We start from the raw sequence: 21,413 nt of genomic DNA on the forward strand, positions 1-21,413 counted from the left end.
CAAAGGAATCAGAGAGGGGGCAAATAATTCTTCACATGATGTGGATGTAGGACATGAACCATGTTACTTACAAATACAGCATCAGAAAATCCTCTGTTAAGAGCACTGGCTAAAGCCATCAAAGTCCAGCTAACTACTGTATCTGTGCTGTAGAGACCAGAAGAAAGGAATTCATGGTCTGGACCTCTGATCTGATCACCACAGTGTGGAAAATGGAAAACAAAGACTTTAGATAGATATGTAATATCTTGGATATATCTTCTATGATGAATATGAAAGTAAAACTACTGCATGAGTAAAGATGAAAGAAAATTAAAGTTTGGTTCAAATCTTTATTAAATCAGTTCTCAGGAGTAGATTTGTTTACGAAACTTGATGCAACATTACTCAACAAAAATTCCATGAAAGCGGAAATGCAGAAAATATAAAACTAAAAAAACAAACAAAAAAAACAGTTACAAAATCTGAGATAAAGAATAATGACAGCATGCAATGACAACATTGTTCTAGAAATGTAAAGCCAATAACCATCTCCTTTTAATTAAACTGATTTGATCCAGATTGAATTGAATCCAATTTCTGTCATGTAGAAATGTTAAATTCATCAAATGTAAAAGAAAGATTTACACAGAGTAACACATGAAGAGATGAACAAAACAATCTATGATATTGGTGCACATAGAGACTTTTAAGATGATTGTTAAAATTTGTATTCTAATGTTTATAGGAAAAATTTCAAGGAAAAATTGCTTCTAAATGTTGAGTGAGAAATTACAGAAGAGACAAAAAGAACGTTGTGTACTATTTTAACCACATATCTTATTCAACCCACAAACAGCAAAAAGAATGTTTTGATGTCTTCATTCATATATTCCAAAAGAATAGAATTGTAAGTATGGAAGATTGGTTGCTTTGGCAGAAACTATATATATAAAAAACAATAAACAATGAAATTTGTGTTGAATCAAGATGAAACAAATATGAATGATTGAACTGTATCTTCACATGCATGGACACCCCAAAAGCCCTGAGCGACCGAAACAATGAGTCAAAAAGTCAATCTCTACTACTGCAATGTTTTTGTTTGGTTTTTTTTTCCATTTCTATACTTGGGTCTTGTTGATGACTGACAGTATGTTTTAGCTTTTTTTTTCTATAAACAATACTTCAGCACTGTGACTGTCCCCTACTTTCACATAGAGGTCTCAAAATCCACAAAAGAAAGATGCATATTTCTGAGCACTGAATGTGAGAGGGGAAGTGTTCTGAGTGTCTTATTTGAAACTGAATGACTTTTTCAGACTCTCCTCAGCAAGTTTTGGTGTGATGTCTTTCCAAGTGTCTGGAATATCAGCCGGCTTTGCATTGTATGCTTCAGCAAACTCTCTGTTGAATCTGTTCAGTACATATTTCCAGTAGTCTGAAGCCTGAAGGCTGTTATCTGGAGCAATCCGCCAGTCAGGGAAGATCTTGGTGTACTCTTTGTAAGGGTGACGTTCACCATTTGTAGCTTCACAGTGAAATGTACCATCACTGCTCACCAAGGAAAAGCATATGTCACTGACAAGTTCTTGTGTCCAGAATGATCTGAATCTGCACAGACCCTGTGGTCGGTGCATTGAAGTTTGGTGCTCTTTGTGCTCATTTGCTCCAGCCTCACAGGGTGCTGAGCAGAATGGACACTGTTTGCTACATCCAATGACTCTTTTGAAAAGCTCATTCTCAGGATTTACATGAAGATTTGAGAGCTTGGTTATGATATCAGTGTTTTTAAACTGCTTTCTGAGATCTTCTTCCATGTCCTTCACAGACACAGTGAGCCACTGAGCAAACTGTTCCTGGTTGACGTTGTTCAGGATCATGAAAGGACCGAGAGCATCCTCAGAAATGACCAGTTTTTCACCAAGTTCCTGACGGATATCCTGAATCAGGTTCTGCAGGTTGCTACTTTTTTTTGCTTGAGCTGTGCGTATCGCATCATTTATGCTCTTGATCCTTGACCTGAGATGCCTGTCCTCGAACTCTAATATTTTATTGGACTCATTGGTCATGAGCTTTAACATTTCATCATGGATGCATTTCTTAACATACTGATCATATGAGCAGATGTAGCTGCGGTAGTCTTCAAAGTTGTCCTTTGAAAGCAGATCCAGTAAGACTGAGTACTGGAAGAACATTCTTGTGCTGAATTGGGACTCAGTCATCATTTCTCCAGTGATATCAGGACCCAATGAATGGCTGATAAAATCTTCAACAGCTGGTCTCAGGCAGTGCTCTGTGAACTCTTCTGCCTTCCTCTGGCTCTGGTCTAGTTCAGAGAACTCATCCTTGAAGTTAGCACGGAACCTCTCTTTGTTTTGTTTGAGACATCTGGAGGGATCATTCCTTTGGATGAAATCTTCATGCATTTTCTGAAACTCTCTGGCTGCATTTGCACAGATGTGCTGTTTCAGAGAAACCTCAAAGTCTATCTCTATCCTATCATTCTTGTGGTTTTTCAGTCCCTTGTCGATCAGGCGAAGGATCTCCTGGATGAAATTGTCGTGGTAGTTGTTCTTTCCATCCCCTTTTTCTATCACAAAGTGTGTGCAATCCATTATGATACTGTCAGCTACTCTTTGTAGCGCCATTACATGATCTTCAATGCTGAAACGTTTGCTGTCTGAGGGCATAGATTGCATGGAACGTCCGTCAGCTGTGTATTTGAAAGGTGTCCATCCACAATCCTGCAGCCTTTTTTGACTCAACAGTTCACACACAAAACTCCCCTTGTGTTTCAGATTTTCTCTCAGGATGTGGGCTACTTTGCCCATGACATCCATGGTCTCTTGTTTGTAAAGGACTTGTTCCTTAAACATTTTATTCCACATCTTGTCAAATTCTTCATCCAGATTTTCTTCTGTCATGTCAACTTTTTTCTTCCTGCATTCATCGATCAATGTTCTCACTATATCTTGTAATTCTTTTGTGTGGTTCGCCTTGATTCTGTCAAGTTCTATCATTCCCTTTCTGATGTCTGCTGCAACTGTGAGTTGGTTGTATACAGAGCTTTCCATTTCTCGACGAAGGGTTTTTGCACTGTTAGCAAAGTCCTCTCTGTATGCTTCAACAAGACTGACATGACCCTCAGTTTGCTTGAAGTACTTCTTCAGATTTTCAAGAAGCTTTGTCTCCCATTCAGACAGCACTGTGCATGCTTCACTTTTCAACACAGTCAGGAGTTGTCCAATGTCAGAGGCCTCAGATTTCACTCTGCCAAAATTAGAAATCTTGGTTTCTGCTGTTCTTGTCCATGAGTACATGTCTTTTCTGAACTCCCATTCCCATTTATTGAATTCTGTGCAGAGCCTCATGTATGCATCAGCCACCAGGCTGTTTCTGAAGCTGAAGATGAAGTTCTCATGTTTGACAGCGTTCCACAGGCTTTTTATCCACTCTGTGAACTCCAGGAGATTGTTAGAAGAAGACTCACAATCTCCCAGGACTTTAAGGATGTTTTTCTTGAGCTCATAAGTGACCTCACTATACCCTGCATTCACTGGTGCCATTGGTGGGCTCCCATTCCAGAGTCCTGGGACGTAGCAGTTCCCAGTGTCTGGACTGTACTCCATCACATCAGTGAAGCTCTTGTACTCCTCCTTGTTCTCCATTTTGGCAGCTGCCTGGGTCATCTCATTTAACTGTTCCAGGAGCAGTTACAGTACATCTGCCACGTTCTGGTGAACAAACTGACATCTGGGCTTTTTGCCCACAGATTTCATTCTGAGAAAGGCGTGCACAACTATCTGCAGGATGTCCTTCATTTCTGTGGAATTCTCCATTGCAATGTTGATGATAGTGATGTCACTCAACCCCACAACAAGTGTTGCCAGCTCATTGTCATGCTCATAGCTGTTGTCAAGTTTTGCTAACTTTGGTGACTTTAAGCCCTCAGTGTCAATGATCACCAAGAAGTCACAGTTGAGTTCTTGTTTAATGTCTTCATTGACTTTGATGAGCAACATGAAGGCACCTCTGGTGCATCGACCACTGCTGACTGCAAACTGTACTCCAAACATGGTGTTGAGGAGAGTAGACTTCCCTGTACTCTGAACTCCAAGAACTGTGACCACCAGTATCTTGCTTTGAGGAGACACCAAGTCATTGAGCTGAGTCAGAACATCAGTTACCCATCTGAGAGGAATGTTTGAAGCATCACCATCTACAAGCTCAAGAGGAAATCCATCAAGCAACAACCCTGCACACAGTCTAGGCAGATGAGCTAACTGTTGGCGTGACAGGTTTGTTTCTGGGAGAGAAACTGAGGCTTCATAGATCTGACCCATTTCACGGAAGAAGTGTTCAATCCCAAGTGAGCTGTTGGAGAGTTGTTGGTCGATTTTTTAAATTTCATCTTTGTTTTCAGGACTTTTGCTTTTGTTTTTGTAAGCCTCTCTGAGGCCAGAAAGTTTTTCTCGAGACAGATTATCAAGGGTCATTCTCATCCATTTCAGGAAATAACATCTCTCAATACCTGGTCTTGATATTGCGTTGATGAAACATGTCATGGCAATGGACATATCATAAGTATTCTGTTGTGCCCGAAGTTGTTTTTGCTCTTTCTGAAGATCACTTTTGTACTTTTCTATGTTTTTCGACCCAACTTTTCGAAGCCGGAACATTTCCTTCTCATTGCTGGTCAGTTCCTTCCATATTTCTCCCTGAAATGGTAGCTGGTCTTCTTTGTATTTCAGGATGTCTTGAATTTGTGCAGTGATGGCATCTGCATTTTCCTTTGCTGTCTGACACTCTTGACAGTTTTCATCAACCCAGATTCCCAGTTCATGGGCAATGCCAACCATCTGTTCAATGCTCATCTTTTTCTTTGAGTTCCCCACCACTTTGCTGACTGTTTTACGTAGATTTTCAATAAAGTCTGCATCATTCATTTGCTCGGTCTTCAAAAGGATGTTTGTTGTCAGGTTCAGCTTGTTTGCCACCTTCTTCAGAGCATCCATACTGAATTGCTGGCTCTTACGGTTTCCCACAAGGAAGATCTGAGCCTTGTGGTTTTGGTTTGTGAGCAGTTTGCACTCAGGGTCCAGATAGTCAAAGAACACAAAAACTGCTGCAGATGTCTGACACAGAAAAGAAAACTGTCTCTCAAATGAATCAATGTCTCCACGAAGGTTAGCTACAGCTACTGGCTCACTGAAAACATCCATGTTTTTGTTCCCACAAGGTAGATACCAGGTGATTTCAGTCAGTCCATTGGATATTCTTCTTGGACAGTCACCATTTTTCATGTTATGGTGAACAAATGTATCATGGTACTGCTGAGAATTACTCAGAAGCTTATTAAGGATCTCTGACTTAGACAAGGAGCACTCACCCAGTCTCACAAAGGAAACCATTGGAAGTTTAGAGACAACAATCCTGTCTTCAATAAAGCCCTTGGACTCTGAAAGTGATGAAGGTCTGTACTTTTTCACTATGTCTCTCATGGCCCAAAGCATTAGTGTGCACTGCTCTGTGCCACAATTAGGAAGCAGAGGAGGCACAGAAACCTGACACATGGACATTTTGAGGGCCATTTCTTGTTGTATGACCATCAGACCATCAGAACACAGAAAGAGAGCAGTGATTATGTCAAGAGGGTTCAGCTTGTCACCTGACTGCTGAGCACCAGGAAGATCTTGATAATTTAAATCTGCTCCTTCTGTATTATCATGACAGGCAGATTTACTTTCAGTTGTAAACTTTATATTCCTTGCTGTCACATTAACCATCATCAGTTTCTTTAGAAAATACCATGGAAGATCTGAATTACAACTGGTGGGTTCATCAGTGATTGTCTTCTTGTTGATCTGGAGTATTTTGCTCAGGGATAGCTTCTTCTTGAAGTGATGCTCCAGTCCCAGATCCTCCAACAGGCTCTTCAGTTGTGTCTCTGTGGAATATAACATGTACGTTCAATCTACATGTTTGTTCAACTGTATATTCTCACACAAAAAGACATTAAAGAGGAGAAAAGAAGACATTCATGTCTTGCATAGCTTAGATTGAGACTGGATATTTTGTAGTAGCGAGTAGAACTGGGTTAAAAAAAACTGATTCTCTGATTCAGATCAATTCCTTTAAAAAAAAAAAAATCCAATATTAATCCATAAAATACAAAGAACGATCTTTTAATACATGCCTCTTCCCTCTCCTGTCCGCTCTTTGCACTACCAGTCTCAGACTTAAGTCACTCATGCAGCCTGAAAGTTGACTTTAACTCGCTTCAAAAAATGTTTAGACTATGATTGTTGTTGTCATTACACAGAAACCTCATTCTGTCAGCTGTGCATTTAAGCCACATCCAGAAACTGACCACTGGTGGACCACTTCACTCATGGTGCAGAAGTGTTTGTCATCAAAAACAATAATCCACCAGAAACAAAGCTAAGAAATACAAGCAATGATCGCTGTACAACACGCAACATCTTTACACATCTTAAAACACATCTAAACACTGCTGTGGAGCATGATGGTAAAACTCAATCCCCTAATTTGAATTTACATTGGGCAGGGATTAGATCAGTAGACTCTGTACAGAGTTGAATAAACACTAAATGGATCAACACCATCAAACAAGTCCAACACTGAAGGCCATGTAATTCTGAATTTAGTTAAAATTCCACTTTGGGGGTTAAAATCAACTCTGAAATGTTTCACACTAAAAATTCAACTCCCCAGTTTTTGCTTTGTGGGTTCACTACAATGCTAGCAATTAATCGATAAACTCAAGAAACTGAAGGAAATCCAGGACGGCAATAAAAACTTTAGCAAAAGTGGAGCTGGGCGTGGTGATGCATGTCCATCATGTCCTCTCACTTTGGTTCTGCTCACACTGGTGTGAACATGGGCCGGTTGTAACGCTTCTTGGGGCACAGATGGCCTAGTGGTTTAAGGGGTGTCCCATGTACACAGGCAGCCCAGGTTCAAATCCGGCCTGTTGCTCTTTACCACGTCTCTCCCCAATTATTTGTCCCAGTTTCCGACTCTATCCACTGTCCTCCAATACCAACAAAGCATAAAAAGCCCAAAACTAAATCTGAAATGAGCTTCTTTGCCTCTGCTTGTTTTAATGCCCTTGCCTTGAAAACTCAGTTACAAAAAAGTTGTACGTTACCTATTGCATCACTCTGCTGATAGTCATTCTTGCTGTCAGTACATGCTGGAGGGGGACTTTCTTCTGTCTCCTCACAGTTTCCCTCAACGTCTGAATCGTCTCTGGTTTCCTTCATTTAATGACAATAACATACAACGTAATGAGATCAATCTACTCATGAAAGCTTACACATTGTAGCTGCAAGTGTTGGAAATTTATCAAATATCTGTACACAAAGAAGTTGTTTACCTCCATTGTGTTGGAGCTCTTTATCATCCCACGGTCAGGATTATTATGACAGTCTCCAACTGAAAGTGATGAGAAGATTTTTATTGCATCTTCACCTTCACATTGTTCTAACCCTTGGATGCTACTATGTCTGTTTTGAGGACATTCATCATTTTTATCATCATTTTTTTGAGTTGATAGTCACATTTTTATAGATTGAGGCATCAAATTTGGCCAAAGTTATTATTTTTCTTCATATCAAAAAAAAAAAAAAAATAACGTGTCGCCCATAATATGCCAATGACGTGAAATAGCTCCATCCACCCTTGTTTGTCCAAAATCAGACACATACACTTCCATGAAAAACACGTTTTTTGACTGTGTGTCTATGGCACCAAAACAACTTATTCCAACTCTTTCATTGCAGTCAGTCGATCACCAGGGATCTAAATTTCACCATTCCACAGTGATCCAGCAGATAACGTGGACATTGTTTACCTTCCATGGACCCAGAGTCTTTGAAGCACTATTACACCCACTAAACATCATCAGAATTAAATGAAACAATTCATGCCACTAGATATGGATGTCTGAGAGTGGGCTACATGTGTAAGGAAAAGTTTTTGTGCTCCTACGTGTGTGATCGGGTGCGAATCTGCATCTGTGTTCACAGTCGGACATGCCGTAAGTAGAGTATTAACAGGTGAAAAAGTTTCCTCTGAGTTCTGCAGTCTGGGACTAAGAAAGAGTGACGTGGACAATTTCAACGTTGCCCTCACTTCATAGCAAATGGGTGGACATGCATGAGGATGCACAGGTCCTTTTGATCAATAGGTTAGAATATATCATATCTCAAAGATGCAGTAAATTCATATAGGTGCGTAATTGGGATATTTGTGGTCACATTTTGGTTAGAGGTGGAAATGCGCGTGTTCGTGATTCATATCCTACATATTTCCTCTGATTCTTTATGCTTGTACATAAAATAAACCTAACATGAACAAATGCATTCGCTCGCATATGATTTGAAAGACAACGAGGCTTGAGAAAAGGAGGGTAAAACTGGCTTGTTTTATGCACAGATGGACTCATCTGCTCAGCATGGACACTAAGCTCACTGAATCCAAGTATAGTCATAGTGTACAATAAGTGGCATAAAAAGGGTGTAACATTGAATTTAAAAAAAAAAATTTTTTAGTAGTCAGGGTTGAAGTTGTTGAAGAGATTTGAAGCAGTGAAAGAAAAAAAAAAAAAAAAAGAGTTGAAAAATGATTATTTATTAACACCTTTCTGCATGTCTGTTTTCAGGACAAACAAGGACAGATAGAGCTAAAATATGGAAAGTGGTAACCTTGCAAAGCAGATGGATAGGCCCGTTTCCCTGTTTTTCACTGGCGAATTCATCTTGCAAAGCTCCCGTCTGAACCGTTTGGACCTGGTTAGACAGTGACAGGACCAATCAGCAACGAGGGGCAGTACTTTCAGGCACAGCAGTGTCGTTGCGTAAACAAACAGCAGCAAGAGCTGGTGCAGTTATGGAGGAAGTGCTTAGCGTGGATGCTGCTAAAGTGCCAGTTTTATCAGAACTTGATGAGGTCTTCATGAAAAGAAGAACAAAGAACAGCAGTGAGTTGTTTTCGTTTCAAAAACGACAAAAGTCGAGTACCAACATGTCTATAGTCGCCATGTTTCGCGTTATTCCTCTATAGAGATTGAAAATGTGACGTCACTTCCGCGATAAAACCGCAAAGACTTGTGGGTGGAAGTGGCAAGAGAGCGCGCGGGTTATTTGAATGAACGCTATCTAGCATCAGATAAATCGGTAAATAGAGACAATGGCAAGAAGTTGTTGCATTATTAACTGTCATAATCGTTCGCGTAACAGCCACGGGACACCGACAGGCAAAGAAATTCTAGGTTTTTATCGCTTTCCAGCATGGAAGAAGAACAGCTCAAGCCGTGTTTCCGAGGTCACTAAGAGGCGGCGGATGGCATGGATAGCCGCAATATGGAGACCAAATATAACTTTCAACAACACTCCTCCTCATATGCTAGTGTGTTCAAAGCATTTCCACAAAGGTGAGTTAATTTTATCTGTATTATGTTATGTGTCATGTAACGTCAATGTTATGCGGTACAAACGTAACGTTACGTTAGAATGATTGGTTTGACAGAGCATTATTTTTGTGGTTTGCAGAGACGTTATCGATTGTAAGAGTGTAGGTTAATGGCTAGTTTTTGTTTATTTCAGGCAAACCAGCCTACGAAATGCTGGAGTGTGATCCTGACTGGGCACCTTCTCTTCACCTCGGTCATACTGAGGTTAAAGCTGCTAACACGGCGAGATTTGACCGTTTAAGTGGGAGAGCCAGAGCAAAACAACTCTCATCAACAGTTCCTCATAACACTGGACCAGAGACAGAGGAGGATGATGCAGGCCAAATCCACACAGGTTAAATAAGTTCTACTTTCTCTGTTATTTTACTTAAAAGCTATACTACTTTTGTCTGTATTTGAACTTTTCTCAATGATATTTTGCCTTTATCAGTAGTGACATTTGCTGCTCTGATTTAGTCTTTTTATTTTTGTAGTAATACATGTTTCTTTTTTTAGCATCAAACACTCCTGCAGCTGAGAGTGAATCAGGGCAGAGCACTAGCAGTCAGGACAGTGATGGAGAGAGGCAAGAGTGCAGGATGTGTTCCCTCAGGCTGAAGGAAATCATGCATCTGCAGGAAGAGAACCAAAAGCTGAAAGACAGACTCTCTCAAAAAAACCTGGATGAGAATTTTCTCAAAGACAATGATCCCAAGGTGAAGTACTACACAGGGCTGCCTTCCTTTGCTCTGTTGATGGGTGTGTTGATGCAAATTATCCCCAGCCTACCAAATACAGACCGAAAGCTTTCCCCTTTTCAGATGCTCTTGTTGACCCTCATGCGCTTAAGGCTAAATCTGCTGCTTGACCACATTGCACACCTCTTTGATATAAGCCGGACAACTGCGTCCACCCTGTTCAATGACACTGTAAATGTACTGTATGCTCACCTCAGCCCTTTAGTGCACTGGCCAAAGAGATACTGCATACAGGCTAGCATGCCACATCAATATATAGAGTTGTTTAGTGATCGTGTTACAGTTATTATTGACTGTTTTGAACTGTTTATTGAGAGAGCACAAAATCTACGTGCTAAAGCAGAGACGTATTCAAATTATAAAAGCAGGCACACTATGAAATATCTCATAGGCATCACACCACAGGGGACCATCTCTTTTATTTCTAATGGATGGGGGGGGGCGATCCAGTGACAAACGCATAACTGAGAACTGTGGCTTTCTTGAGAAGCTCTCACCTGGAGACATAGTGCTGGCAGACCGGGGATTTGATATTAAGGAGAGCGTTGCCCTTATGGGTGCCACACTGAAAATTCCTGCATTCACTAGGGGCCGCAGCCAACTAGAAGCAAAAGATGTGGAGGAGACAAGAAAACTAGCCCATGTTAGGATCCATGTGGAGCGTGTAATTGGGTGTATTCGCTCCAAGTACACAATCTTAAATGACACCATACGCGTGGGTTTAGTGGTGCCATGTGAAGATGAGGGCATGACTTTGCTAGATAAAATAGTGGCTGTTGCATGTGCTCTCACTAACATGTGCCCAAGTGTTGTTTTGAAACAATGATTTAAAACTATTCTATCCCTTATTGTAAAGATTGTCTGTGTCATGTTCAAATTAAAATGTCAAATTTGACTTGATTAGTGATAACAATTGTAATGTTGATTTTAATTACAATTACATATGATTAAATTAGATTTGTGTTCACAATATATGACAGCCAATGGTATTCCTGTTTGTTTATATTATGAAATTACCATGTAATGTTTGTTTAAGAATTTCATGTTCCAATGCTGTGCATAACTGCAAATAAAATACAGAGAAGGAAAATTTATGGCTCTTTATTTGTAAAAGGTGCATTGCTGAGATGTAGAAAGACTGTTAATAATACTGGAAATTTTTGACCTATGAAATTAACAACCAAAGCAAGTTAAAATTGTGCAAAAGAAATTGTATAAAATACTTAACCATAAAGTGCTTAATAAAAGGAAAAGAAAAGTGCTTTAATGTTCCACCTCTTAAACTTTAAGCACAACAGAGCCTAGAGAAATGTACAAGAACTATATAGTCTAAACCATAAATCTGAACCAGGACAAGAACATGTTTAACCAGGTTTAAAATGTCCCTGAACCAGGACTAAAATGGATCTATACAGTGACCAAAAAATAAGCTTAACATGCTTTTTTTCTTTTGTGTGTGGGATCAAGATCAACTGAGGGCTTTGCTTGTGACATGCTGGGCACAGGGCGAGTGTAATGATGTGCTACTAGCTCGGGCAGAACAACTTTGTAAAAGAAATCCTGAGCTACAGGTAGAAGTTTCTCCCACATGTTTACATCTGGCATCACACGTGTAATTACACAGGTTTTTGTTGTCCACACAACAAAGTCACAGAACTTTGCCTTTGTAACAAAGATCTGTGTTTGGACTTGCTTGTAGTACATGTGGGTCTGCTTCAACTCCAGTGTCCCATCAGTCATTTGCAGACAAAACTGTTTGTCTGCACAGGCCTGCAGGAGGTTGTGGTGGCGATGCTTGTAGGGGCATTTGATTTCCACGCAGCCTTTTCCACAACACTCACAGTGCACAAGAGCATCAGGGGTTGCTCCTAACTCAGGGAATGAGGGGTTGATGATGAAACCACAGCTTTCCACTTTCAGCTCCCTGTGCTGGAGCTTGCTCCGTGAGGTGTAACATTCCCTTGCCCTCGCTTCATTTTCCCTGCCCCACCTGATGGACTCTGGTTCAGTGTTTGTGTGTCGATGTGCATGCTTTTGTGGGTAGCACACCTTCTTCACTGTCGATAAAGCTGGGTTGGTTTTGGAGGTGGACACCACAGCATGTATGTTTGATGCAGTTATTCGTCCTGATCGTGCTGTGTGCCAATATTCAGATTCATGCTGCTGCCTTGTTTTCTTTTCAAGTGCATCAGCCTCTGAGTCTGACACGGATACACAGTGTTTTAGGCCCTCACAGTGCTGAAGTAGGACAGCCAAATTACAGCCATCCAACTGTGGATCATAGAGGCGCAGAAGGGATTTGGGGAGAATACAAGGCTGGACAGGGTCTGCATAAAGGTGACAGAATTCCTCCATCACAGAGCAGAGTCCAGACCTGTGCTCATGCATAAGGTCTGTGAGAGGTTTTAAGTCTGCCAGTGTGCGCTTTTGGGTTGACCTTCCGCCCGTCCGGGTCCGTATGCCAGGTGCAGAGCTCTCCCTTTGTCCCTCACTGATAGACTGGTCAAGAGCCTTTTTCCTGGCTGCGCTGGTGGTGTAGTCAATTGTGTGGCCTGGCACTCCCTGCACTTTACTCACATTGGATGGCATTGTCCAGTAGGCTTGGACATCTGTTGGTGTGACATTCCCACGCAAACGTACAGCAGTGTCAATTTTGTACAGGAGGGCTGCAACATGAACACATTTTTCGGCCACACCAGCCATACACGTGCAGTGGGCACTCTCCACTTCCCCAGTGGATTTTAGGATCACCCATGGTTGAAGAGGCTTTTGGCTCAGGCGCATGGAGTGGTTCACCTAAAACAGTCAATGCAGAGAGACATGTTTTAATTTAGAGTATAAAAACTACACAGTACAGTAGCCACACTGAAAACAGCAGCATCTGGCAGAGAAAAACGGTAACAAGCAGTAAGAGCTAGTGGCAAGGATAAGGATGACCACTCCTGGCTGAATGAGGGCTAGACATCAAGAGAAGTAAACTTAGGACTATTATTACTTGACATATTAGATATATTTGTCAGAAAATTGACCTTGCTTTGTTTATTTCTCGAGGAAACATTAACAGAAAGAAATTAAAAGTGGAAAAATGGATGGTAACCTTACCTTGGTACGCACCACGGTTTTCTGATCCACTCGGAACATCTCCAGGTCCTGCACCCATCCATCTGTGAACTGGACCTGGGCCTGCTGCAGAGATCTGAAGTTGCTAAATATTTCGTGTGTGTACGCACTGACACTTAAAATCATATAATTATAAATGTATGCGTGGTGAAAGTTTGGCAGTAGGCTGACGTCTTTGGTCCACTCCGAATGTTCGTACGGGTCCAGCCCTTTCAGTCCTTTAAGTTTTTCCGTGTAACGTGCCCTGGCACTTTTGTTTAGTTTTTCTCTGTACGGACCTGCAGCGTTCTCCTTTTCTCTGTACATGATATTTTTATTTCCATTTCGGTCTTACTTTTCAGGTAAAGTCACTTAGCCGGTGTCGAATAGCTAGCGCTTGGCGCTATTGTTTTGGTTGCGTTGCCACTCTCACCCACAAAGCAATGCGTGTTGGTCACGTGGTCTGTCATTCTCTATAGCTGCGCACGCGGAGCTTGATAGCAGCTACGTCATATGTTTTGTTGCTCTGATTGGCCCGTAGAGATGTGACAGAACGTTCATCCAATCACACTCCGAGTTTTTTTCAAATCCTCTGCCTTTTCTCAAATGTTTCCTATTTAAGCTTTCCCCGATGGATGTGTGAAACAAATCCATCTGGCATGTCAGGTTAGGAAATTGGCACTACAGAAAAAATTTCAATGCATCAAAATCAATTTTACTACTCATCACTGGCATGGCCCAGACTCTATTTATGGAAAAAAAAGTTTTGTTTTTTTTTTCTAGATCATTTTCTATGGGAATTGGGGTGTTTCTGTGTTGTTTTTTTTTTACCATAAAAAATACCAGTGGCATGGTGTACAATAACTGGCATAAAAAGGGTGTAACATTGAATTCATTTATTTATTTATTTTTTATTTTTTAGTGATCACGGTTGAAGTTGTTGAAGAGATCTGAAGCAGTGAAAGTAAAAAAAAAAGTTGAAAAAATGATTATTTTATTAACACCTTTCTTCATGTCTGTTTTCAGGACAAACAAGTACAGATGTAGATAAAAATTACAAGGGAGCGAGGGTTAACAGTTTAAAGGAGCATGCTGCTTGCTTGGTACTGTGTCCATATTAACAGGAAAAATCAATGCTTGATCCGTCTTTAGTTCCATGTCAGGTTTAAAAATAAGACTTTAAAGGCATGATGGTATGAAACAACAGTTGATATACAAAACTTTCTCCAAAGCCTGACCTCATACACTCTAATGTAACCAATCATGTGACAGTTGTCACTGGACAAAAGTTTGGACACAAACAGTCAAAACACTATGGTTCATTAGACTGATACTGGATCTAGAGCTTCTGTGTCATTCACCCATCACAAGTTTCTAACATGAAGGTTTATGTTTGAATGTTTTCATGTTGTCCTCACTAATCATCATGATTCTTTTATAAATGTTTCCCGAGTCATTACAGATTATTGAAAGGACTTTGTGGACTAATTTGTTTTACTCACTTGTCTTTTCAGATGTTACAGTAGACTCAGTAATGTCTTTCTTGGGTTCTGCAGAATCCTGGATGAAGTGAGGCACCTCTGGCGTTGATGTTGTTGTGTGTGTTGTATCCTGCCCAACTTCCCCTTCGGTGCAAGTTTTCATGGTTTAATTTAGGGTAGTCTCTAGAACAGCGGTCTCAGACTCATTTAGGATAGGGTCCAGATTTGCTCCAACGAAACATCCTGTGGGCTACACAATTTTTTAACAATATCAATACGACCAACCACTGATAAACAGGCTGCTGCAATGTTTATAAAGAGAAATGTTCCAATATTAGATGCGGCTACCATTTAATGAGTGCTGCATGTTTGCACACTAAAGGGTGAATTAGCTACTTTAAAAGGAGAATTTGTTTACAAGTAATCTAAACAGGTCAGGCAAAAATATGCTGTCCTTGTAACATATGACAATTTTTATAGATTTTAACATTTTTAGAATCCATTGATGATGAATTTACAAGACTGGATGGATCATTAATTAATATACATTCGGCATGACTGTTCAAAGCTTTAATACAGCAACCTGTTCACAAAACCCGATCTAAGCCCTGAAAATGTTCACTTCCAGAAAACTGCTAGAAAAACTTAACAGATTAATATTATTTTTGTGCTTCCCTTTTTTTTTTTTGCATAAATCTCTTAAACAACTTCAGCTGTGCTCAAAGCTACCAAAAATTCAATCATTTTGAGGATTTTAACCCTTTAAATGCCAGTTTGATTAAGAATTAAGACACTCTTGATTTTCAAACCACAAATTAGTTTAAAAACTCTAGTTTATTTAATATTTCTTCATTCAAACACCATACATGTACTAATCTATCTCAAACAAAAATGCAAATGGTAGTATTTAAATATTTATGTTGAGATGATAATAATAATTATAATAATAATAATAATAATAATAATAATAATGATACATTTTTTAGTAAAAAAACAGCCTTCAAAGTGCTGAACATAAAGTTAACATAATGAAAATAAACACTTGGTAATAAAAACGTTTAAAAATGTAAGAATTACTAAAACTATAGAAATGCTGTGATTTTATATATATATAATCTAACAGGAGATTCTCACAGGCTGTGCTTGTTTTAATGCCCTTGCCTTGAAAACTCAGTTACAAAAAAGTTGTATGTTACCTTTCACATCACTCTGTTGACAGACATTCTTGCTGTCAGTACATGCTGGAGTTGGACTTTCTTCTGTCTCCTCACAGTTTCCATTAACGTCTGAATCATCACTGGTTTCCTTCATTAAATGACAATAACTTACAATGTTAGGAGATCAATCTTCTCATGAAACCTTACACATTGTAGCTGCAAGTGTTGGAAATTTATCAAATATCTGTACACAAAGAAATTGTTTACCTCCATTGTGTTGGAGCTCTTTATCATCCCACAATCAGGATTACTATGACAGTCTCCAACTGAAAGTAGTGAAAAGATTTTTATTGCATCTTCACCTTCACATTTATCTAACAGCTTAAGGGAACATGCTGTCTGATTGGTAGTATTTTCCCATTAACTGGAGAAATCGATGCTTAATTTGTCTTTACTTCCATTTGGGTTTTTAAAATAAGACTTTAATGGCATGATGGTAAAAACAAGTCTACACCCAAACTCATCTCTTATCTCAGCCTGACCTCTGAACACTCATACACTGTAATGTAACCAATCATGTGACAGTTGTCACTGGACAAAAGTTTGGACACAAACAGTCAAAACACTATGGTTCATTAGACTAAAACAAGCTTTAAAGCTTCTGTGTCATTCACCCATCACAAGTTTCTAACATGAAGGTTTGTGTCGAATGTTTTCATGTTGTCCTCACTGATCATAAGGATTCTTTTATAAATGTTTCCCAAAGTCATTACAAACTATTGAAAGGACTTTGTGGACTGATTTGTTTTACTCACTTGTCTGTTCAGATGTTACAGCAGACTCAGTAATGTCTTTCTTGGGTTCTGCAGAATCCTGGGTGAGGTGCTGCACCTCTGGGGTTGATGTGGACAGGCCCATTGCTTTGTGTCCACCAAGTAGTGATGGTGTAATTCAGAGTAGTCTCTAGAAGGCAAACATGCTCAACACTGGCACAACAGACCATTGTCTTACTAGCTGCTTGTTTTATTGTCCTTGAAATGAAAACTTTGTTTAAAAAAACATTGAACTTTACCTTTTGCATCCCTCTGTTGACAGTCTTATTCTTGCTTTCAGTACATGCTGGATGTGGACTTTCTTCTGCCTCCTCACAGTTTCCTTTAATGTCTTAATCATCACTGGTTTCCTTCATTTAATGACAGTAACATCCCATGTAATGAGATAAATCTTCTCATGAAAACTTACACATTATAGGTGTGTTCGGAATTCATATTTGGCATTGTCGTACAAAGAAGTTGTTTACCTCCATTGTGTTGGAGCTCTTTGTCTCTCCTCAGTCAGGATTATTATGACAGCCTCACACTGAAAGTAATGAGACAAGATTTTTTTCCCATGTGACTTTACATTTTCCAAACAGTTGATGGTACTAAGCTGTCTGCTTCCAATTGTCTAGATTTGAAGGTGTCAGGCTTAATCTTGCTAACTTCTGTGTGATCATCCACATATATAATCTATTTGGCACTTATTGTTGTACGCCCTTTTCAGAATTTTATGTTCAGTTTTATTTTGAAGAGTTCCTGTCATGATACTATGTTTTTCTACCCTCTTTACATTCATTCTGTATTTCATATGCATTGTAGTGTGAGTGGAAAATATATCATTAACCAGATGTTAATGATATGTTGGCTTTGTCTCCCTGCTGTCAAAGCTCTGTCGTTCCTCCTAAGTTTTACCTCAATAAAGCTCCCTAGAAGTGACTGGATTCAGTCTATAGTGGAAATGTGCCGGGAGCCTTTTTCAAAATAAAAGCTTAATGTACAAACAAATGGAGTTTCTTCAAAGAAATGCTAAAGTGGGCTTTTGCTTTGAAAAGCACAAACCAGAAGTACTTTTGTACTGTCTTTATCTTTACCTGCAACATTTTGAACCATGTGGAGACAAAAAGCTTCATAAACAGTAGAAGTTTGGTGAACAACTTTATTACACAGACGCAGATTAGCTGGTGGCCTTCATCTGGTTCATCAAGAACAGATTTCAAACATATTCTATCAATGTGGACATAAATATTTACTACAAGAAGGTAAATACGGCTCTCTATTTATCATTTTCCTGTCTAGTTTGACCGATAACCACTTTAGAACCACTTAAACCACTTTAATAGAAGAGACCTCAAATCTTAAAATTATCTGTGCGTGTGACGTGCAGCGTCTCTACACGGTGTGAGATACAAACCTAACAGGTTGACAGTCAGAAAAACCGGTTACTGAATAGGAACAGTGAAAGCACTCTGGCTGAGTGACGTCACACTACCGGAGCAGACCAAAACATGGCGGCCTCCTAGTGAGTTTATAAACTCCAATTACTCAAAATGCAGATATCTAGTGAGTTTTTTTGGTTTAGTATACGTATGAGAAATACAATTATCTAACTTGTCTGATCATGCAGGGTTCCTTTAATCATAGAGGCAGGTAATCATGAAATGTGCCACACCTGCACAGATAGACAGAGTGCTCCTGACCGCACACCATATGCTGACGTCACCACAGTCTCTGCGACTGAGTGCCAGTTCCCAGGTTGTCAGGTGGGGGGTCAAAGAGTGTCAATCACTCTACAACAGTTGCTCTGTGGGGCTGTTGGGGTCTTTTGCTCACAAAAGGGGAGAACATGAAACAATGATGGACTGAAGCTATGCACAACTTAAGGTATGCATGCGAAAACGTCAATAAAATAAAATTGACACATCAGTTCTCTGAATAGAGAAAAAGTTGGGATTCTTGTAAATGGTGATACAAAGATCGGTAGGTGTCAGGATTCACATAGCTGATGTCAGGTCAGGGTGTCACACTAGACGACAATATAAGAAAAATTCTGACATGCTAGTTTTGTAGAGTTGTCACACTACAAGATCATTTGTTGTTCTCGATGCTCCAAATCAGCTGGAGATTGGACTATGAGCTATGCCTAAAATCTTACTGAATTCATGAAGTTCAAGCGATTTATCATGATTTAGCGTTGATTTAGATTTGAACACATATAAAGTTGCTATTTTGTATACTTGGATCCACTCAACCAACGGACAAGTTATTATTATTATTATTATTATTTTTTACCCAGGACAGTACTAGACAGTATGAAAAAAGCAGCTCAGTTATGCAGGTATACCACTGAAAGTAACTCACCTTTATGGACGAAATGTGTAGATTAAGAGAATTCTAAAATTCAGCAGTTCTCTTGTAGTTTTCAGTGCAGCATCTGGTTCTGTCCTCCTCTGTCCTGCACCTTAAGAATGTCACCTCTAAATGCCACTGCCTTGATTGCACACACCTTTTAACCACAAAATAAATTCTTTCACTTTTGATTCTCAGTGATGGATACTTTATCTGTCATGATCTCAGCGGTTTTCCCATCCCTAGTGTGTGTTGTCTGTTGTTTGTCTGTATGTGTGGTAATCAAACACACCTGCTGCCACCTTTGTTGCCAATCCTGCTGCACACCTGAGACCCATCCACCAATCAAGCTCCTGCAGTATATATACCCGGTTCTTCACCTCAGTCTTCACCTGATTGTTCAGTTTCACCATGTGGATCACCACTCACCTGGATCAAGGGTGTTTCCCCCGCCCGGCCAAGCGCTCCGTTCAAGCTGACCACCACGACTTCCAATAACTCCTCCATCATTCGTCACAATAAACATCTTGGAATGTTCATTAGTTTCTGTTTTTGGGTTCTAGAACTCAACAGACTTGACAGAACAATCAGGCCAGAATGGACCCAACAGATTCAGTTGCTGGCAATCTACAGACTGCAATCTCCAACCAAGGAAAACTACTGGGACAACATGAACACGCTCTTCTAACTCTTTCAGACAACAACCAAGCTCTGGTAAACCAAATTACAAAGTTAACTCAACAAGTTGCCTTATTAATCGCTCATCTCACCCAACCAGCTCCAGCTGCACAGCCTGTCCAGCCTACACCTCCCCCACCACCTCCTCAGTCCAGAGAATCCTATGTTCCAGACCCAGAACCACTCTCAGGGGATTTGGGCAAATGCAGGGGCTTCCTTCTCCAGTGCTTATTGGTGTTAAACCAGCGGTCACAGACCTTACCTTTGGATCAGTTCACGGTACAGCATTTTATGGGTTTATTGAGAGGAAGGGCTTTGGCATGGGCAGAAGCAGTTAATTCTAGCCAGCCTCTTGTAAATCTGTCAGTGGAAGAGTTCACTGCTAGGGGTGTGACGAGACGAGACGAGACAAGATTTAGGCCCATGAGACACGAGACAAGATTTTACATCTTTTTAAATTTTTGGAGAAAAAAAAAATACATAGGTGGATGATATGTCCTTTATACAACTGAAAGTGATAATTGCAAAGCATTCAGGTCTATTCAAAAATGTTTAAACTAACTCCTGTTGTAATGAAAAGGCTATCAATGCTTCCAAAAAAGTATGTCTTGTCTAACTCTGACTCAAACTGTATAGTTTAATGTTCTTCAAATCAAACCTTTCATTTTAAGTCTACAAAATTGTTAATTTTCTATGTACTCATCGCTACAATTACAGTAACTATATTTAATATTATATTTAATTACATATAATAAAAGCATTTAGATTATTTTGAAAGTACTTTAGGCACTGTTTACAGACTGAAATATAAAGAGCTGCATCAGTAAAATTAAACTATTTTTCATCCTATTTCGGTACATCCATATGTAAAACACTCAAAAGAAATATTTCTGTCAATAAAACGTTTGCTGGAATTTAGAGAAATAGATCACTCTATCCTGCTGTGATCTTTTTTTTCTCATATCAGCATTGACAGTGTTGGACATGATGCACAGATGCATCAAATGTGTGTGTGCATTGGTGAGTGAATGTGTGTCTGCTCTGTTTGCGGTCAGACAAACAGGGTGCATTTAACTGGAGCTAGAACTTCTCTTTTTGGAGCTAACAGTGGACTCTATGGTGCTCTTACAGAGTTTGTTTTGCTAAGTTTACTGCAGCTACTCATGTTAAGCTTCTAACTGGTGATACCCGCAGCCAACAGCTGATAGATGTGTGACTGACAGATGGTGAGACGAGAAGGAGGCATGACGATGCAGCGACTCAAAGTCACAAATAGCGGCACTAAAAGCGAGTCTGCGCGGATACACGAGCTAAATAAAAGCTGTATTCTCCTCATAGAGACTGCACAAGTTACCAGCAGCAGCATCTCATCATTTTGGACCGTTAAGATGAGCTCATTATGCATAGACAGATCATGTGCGGCCCCACGTAGCGGGGGGGGGGGGCATTTTTAAAGAGTCCAGGGCTGATCTATCATAACTTCCAGTTTGGTATTTTTTTTTTCTGTAAGGACAGCTGCTGCTCCTACTGTCTGCGCAATATTGATCTTGTATTTTTCTATTGATTTTTTCCGCGAAGAGAAATCTCATGGCGTTTTGATCTTGTGAAATCTCAGGCAC

General features: G+C 39.9%; 1 pseudogene; it reads right to left on the reverse strand.

The window, feature by feature from the left end:
- Positions 1-1,274: 1,274 nt before the first annotated feature.
- Positions 1,275-14,958, reverse strand: LOC121504921 (annotated as a pseudogene).
- Between the last annotated feature and the right edge of the window lie 6,455 nt (positions 14,959-21,413).

Source organism: Cheilinus undulatus, linkage group 22, assembly GCF_018320785.1.
Source record: "Cheilinus undulatus linkage group 22, ASM1832078v1, whole genome shotgun sequence".
In the NCBI taxonomy this organism is placed as follows: domain Eukaryota; kingdom Metazoa; phylum Chordata; class Actinopteri; order Labriformes; family Labridae; genus Cheilinus; species Cheilinus undulatus.